Genomic DNA, 6,000 nt, shown 5'->3' on the forward strand with positions numbered 1-6,000 from the left:
TTGTATTTGTTTTTAATCATAGACTACAATTAGAAGAATATTACTTGACTTTTTCACTTATCGATTTACATCGGTGGTGACATCTTACCATCGAGTGATTATTTTTAGATGCCCGTTTTTTTATTTTATGAAATAGCTAATTTTATAAACGGGAAACGTGTAATTAACGTTTTTCTAGCGAGGTTAAACAACTCAGTTGAACCCGCAATTGTCCATTAAAATCCACGTGTTCTAACCACAAGAGCATTGGTCCTTCTCAGCTCGTAAGCCAGCATAAATTAATTACTTGACTGCCATCTATCTCTTAATATTTTAAATCCCCAGCTCGGTACCACAGAATGTGTCTGCTTCAACCATAAGTTTGAGCTCGCAGTTAATCTGTCCGAGTACCCTTTTGAATATGTAAGTACTTTATATATAGCGTATTACCTAACTTCACTTTGCTCAACTAAGTTTGTTGTGGTTTCAACACATGCAGTTTATATTTAATCAAAGGTATTAACTTATATACATACTTGTATATATATATATTATAATGATTGTCATATTGCAAAGGTGTGAAGTGATGTTTCATATACTTAAGAAGACTTCCTGTTGGGCAATATCTTCCTCCTGATGAGAAGGGTAGACTCGAGTTTGCATTTGCAATATTCGGTTAAGAGTCGTATTCAACTCACTGACCCACCCTGGCTCATTTTTTTATAATTGAATTATAATCTTATATATTAAGCAGATTTTTGTCCCAGTGATTATGGGATGATAGTCTAGTGACAATGAGATGATAGTTGTGCATAAAAATCGGTTATAGTCTCATTTTGAAGAGCTTCAGCCGCAGATGCGCAGAAAAATAAAGAGGATTCTTCATGAAAAAGTTACTGGCCACGTAGAGCACGGCGCTATGGCTGTATAAAAAAAAACAAATGTAAATCATGAAAAAAACAAATGTAATCACGAACAGACGTCGTCAGTTTAAAATTAAATTAAATAAAAAAAACTGTCATAGGTTTCTAAGTTCGTAAAAATCTGTTGTATAAACGAGAACTTTCGCGTGCGACCCACTAGTCATTAAATGAAAGACGAAATAGTATTTACATCTAAAGCCGGTTGTAATTATAATTCATAAAAATATAATTAAAGGCACAAGGGTATCACATCTTTCATCTCATATTTAATGTGCATAAGCCCTTGCTAAGGTGCGGCTTATAATGTACGTAGTGCCAGTATCTATGGAGTAGTACTTTTGGCCGAACTCGTTACAAAAAAAAACTTCCTAGAATTAGATGTGAAACAAGTATTAGCGTGCCTTGGTATCGTATGACATATTCGAACGCCTCACGGTAGCGGCAATAAACCTTCTTATGTCATCATGCCCCTTGTGTGCGTGACGCGTATTTATTTATTGAAACGAAGTTTTTTTACGCGGTTTAAGCAAAGAGTACTCTCTTTTTCTTTATGTTTTTTTTTTGCTGGCGAAACTTCAAATTATAAATACATTCAATGGCCATTAATTTCGGTCACATCTGCCATGAGCTCCCACTTTTTTTCTTATTAACGTTGTTTCATTGTTCTTGTTAACTATGAATATATGTTTTCATTAAACTTTCATAAATTCAAAGTAGAGTAAAACATTAAATTTACCTGTTAAACTGTCGTATTTTGTTGAATTAAGTGCTTTAAAAGTTCGCTCGCGTTGGCTCCGTAACATCTGGCCGGCACGATTCAGGAACACAGCAAAAGTTACTAACATACCAGTTACGTACTCCTGGTCATCTCCAAATGAAATTGAAGTTAACGCTTCTGCAAATTGAGTTGGAAAATAAAATATTGTGTGGCTTTGTTGTTTTCAACGAGTTCACGGTCCAGAATTTACAAATAAGTTCAGACGGTAACCTAAAGCTCTTTAAAATCATTGTCTTAAGAAATATATGAGCCGAGATGGCCCAGTGGTTAGAACGCGTGCATCTTAACCGATGATTTCGGGTTCAAATCCAGGCAGGCACCACTGAAATTTCATGTGCTTAATTTGTGTTTATAATTCATCTCGTGCTCGGCGGTGAAGGAAAACATCGTGAGGAAACCTGCATGTGTCTAATTTCAACGAAATTCAGCCACATGTGTATTCCGCCAACCCGCATTGGAGCAGCGTGGTGGAATATGCTCCAAACCTTCTCCTCAAAGGGAAAGGAGGCCTTTATCCCAGCAGTGGGACATTTACGGGATGCTTATGTTATGTTATGTTATGTTATGTAAGAAATATATTAATTAACTTAAGAAAAAAACAAAAAATGGACCTTAGAACAATACTTTATTGTCAATTCAAATTAATTATTTTGTTTGAACGATAATATTTGTACATTTAACATAATATTAATTTATCGGAATCAAAGAATTCCATTATATTGAATAATTCACGATCACAGCTTTTGATTGTAAGTCAGCTCGTGACCACGACAAATGCAATTAGCGAAACGTCGGTTAAAGTTAAAAACAGCAATTGCAACATTTAAAAGTCGAACAAAGAGTAATATTAAAATACAAAACTTGAATCATTTAAAGTTGTTCATACTCGATATCGCTCGCTGTTGGAGGAATTTTCTTATACGATAAAAGAAAACGATTATGTTTAACAAACAAAGAAGAAGTGCTGAGAAAAAAGGACACAAGATAAATATTTATAATGGAAATATTGACGTTGTTCAACATGATACACATCAACAAGAATCGTTAAAGAAAATCATGGCTGTACTTTAAAGACGTAGAAAATTACTAGTATTTTATATGATTTTATGAATAATATCTTATTATATTAATATTTCTTAAGCTACTAATTTGAAGCAAGAAGAGACGGCAAGAAAATTGCATAGTTGCTCTTTCCAAAAAAAACAGATTTACAATGCTGTTTTTCACCATAATTAGTGAAAAAGTATTCTTTTAATGAATAATAAGATTAATTTATTAATTTAGTTTTAATATATATTTTTTAATTTTGTTAATGGTAAATTAATTATATATCCCGGTATCTTATTATCTATGCGTATACCATTGCTCAAAAACGTTCTCTGTACCGTAAGCAAACGGAAAGTAAGGGTTACAAGTTCATTATTAATTACAGGGAAGCAGAGATAAGTATTATACAATTAAGTTTCCCTTTTATCTGTTATATCAAACTAGAAACCCGTTCCCGAAACCCGGCTTCTAGCGGTTGTATATTAATAAAGAAAATGAGAAGTATGCTTACATTGGCAAGCATGTATTAATTCTATTATCACACCCACTTATCCGACCGCCCGCATCATTTAAACCTTGTACTGTAAAAAAATCTATATTAAATGTACTGGATAACTAACTGAATATGACCAACTTAACATTTATCTGAATGAGGATTAATAATGAATTAGAGATAACAGTTTTGGTAATAGATATATGTAATTACTATGAGTGTAAATTTAAAAATACACATGTTATATCGTGGAATTATTAAGATCCACAATTTTTAGTGCATACATACTCGTATATATGTAGCCGAAAGCGCACGATAACGATGTTTGAATAAAACACCGCCATAATTCAGCGATTTTGTACAAAATATTTACAAATTATATAAACAAACCCTCGTTTATCGTTATTTCTATTTGTATGTGAAAACCGTAAAATAATTCATTGAGTTGTTAAGAGAAAAGCGTATATACGGATAGAAGCTAAAAACCACTTTGTTTTACTGTTCATATGTAGAGAGAGACAGATAACAGTCCAAACAGAAAATATTGCTGGCGATCTTACATTTTCAATTATATTTAAATACATAAGTAATGTCTGCATAACTCACTCATCACATCACTCGGTTATATTATGGACTACACCGCCCACTTATCATATTCATTCATAGATTCAAGTCAATTGTAAAAAATACATTGGTAAAGAGGGCATATTATTCGATACAAGATTATATTGATGATAAAAAAGCGTGGAGTTAATGCTTGTTGACTTCCAAGCAGGAGACATGACATACATATATGTGTAATTTTATTTAACTAACATGACTGTATTTTTAGACGTTGAAAAAGAGTAACTAGTGAGTTTCTTGCCGGTTCTTCTCGGTAGAATCTACATTCCGAAGCGGTGGTAGCTTTACTTTAAATACTTTGTTAAATGACGATTCAAAAGTGCTTGTAAAAGCCTACTTGAATAAAGTATATTTTGATTTTTTTTATATGTTCTACCCTCAAACAACAGTGCAATAGTCATGGGTCCAAAGAATAAAATGAATATTTTACTGAATTACTGTTTTGCGAGATTAGTGTATGCATGTATTGACTACATATTGACACATAAAATCTAAATACATATAAATACGAATACGTGTGTATCGATTGCTCGATTTACGATTGCTACTAAAGATATATTTACAGTACTCGAGGTAAGGCGAAGCGTTCAACACTTAAGAAAAGAATTTCGAATTCATTTCGAAATACATATATTTGATTGATATAGAGTGAAGGTCCATAGATTGGGCATGACTAGCAAATTACAACTTGCGTTTAAAAAATGAGCAGAAGAATGGACGAAAAACTTACTTAAAGTAAGTAGCACTATCATGTTCTTATTAGAAACCATTAATTGTTCCCTATAGACCATTATAATATATACAATCACTGGTATTTTTCCTGTTTAACTCTCTAAATTCGGGTTTTCTGGTATGAAATCGTGAAGAGTCACGGCATATTGACTGAAGTAAAGGCCCTAATACTATTCAGTCTTCACAAAGATCCCCTATATAGAAAATCCCTAATATAGAAAATAGATCAACCGTTTCTGAATTTAAGATGTTTTCTTTTTGCTTTAAATATATTTCTGCCAAAAGTTAAATTTTAAATTTGATCTTTGACTTTTCCCGTTTCGCTACATTTTAACTTTAGGGTGCCCTTTTAATTACAACATAAATACAAGTCATTCTGGCTATTGAAATTCTTGTTGACACTGAAAATAACACGAATAAATTAATTTAACCATTATGAAGATGCTCTGAATTTATCAACTCTGCTATTAAATAATGTCTCGAATTTAAAATATTTACGTAAAATATAGATTTTTTCCCTTCAGATACATTTATTTCGCAGCATTATTTTTCCTCTCTGTTAAGTATTCTCGAAACGTATGTTTCTAAGGACATCAATGAATACCTTTTTCCTCATCGCCTAAATAATAAACTGTTTAATATTGGTAAAAACTCTTGTGATTTAAAGAGGCTCGGAGGAGTTCGGCTACAACTTGATGGAAAAGTCCTTTATTTTCACAGGTGACCTATTTCCTACTTCAAAATAAGTTAAGCGTTCCAATTCTTCCTCCTAGACAGGAAAAATAATGCTTAAAACGTATCAATTCTACTATTATACTAAGTTGTTTATCGTTGAATTTTTTTTTTTCATATTTAAACGCTATTCAGTTCTAGTTTAGTAGATATTTTTGAACGATTTAATGTTAGCAATTTCGATAAAAAATTCACATGCAATTCACTCACAAGTAACTCCCCTAATAGCTTTCACGTGTTCAATATTGACTGTCTGTAACATCGATACTGCGAGCTCAGCCGTCAATATTTAAATATGTATCATAATCTGTTTATAAAAGTATTCATTCATTCCGATCGATAATTTCATTCACCGAATTTTCATTCTTTCAAGGCACCGTAGCGCTTCGTTCACATATGATATAATTCACTAGTTATTACCGCCGGTTCACTTGGCAAAAAGAATTAACGAAATTCAATAAATTAATTTAGTTCCAATTAACAGCCTATAAGCATCTACAGGCGATTCCGCGTCGATCCTACTCTTAAACCAATAAGTTTAGTAGTTTTGACGTCACGAACTCAGTAGTTCGTCATAGGTCCGCACAGCTTAAAAGATTACTTTCAAGACAGAAAAGCCACTGGCAAACTAGTTTACCAATAAAATGATAGATGGTTATAGTTTTATGGTAAACATTGGCGAAGTTCGTAAA

This window comes from Vanessa atalanta, chromosome 6 (assembly GCF_905147765.1).
Source record: "Vanessa atalanta chromosome 6, ilVanAtal1.2, whole genome shotgun sequence".
In the NCBI taxonomy this organism is placed as follows: Eukaryota; Metazoa; Arthropoda; class Insecta; order Lepidoptera; family Nymphalidae; genus Vanessa; species Vanessa atalanta.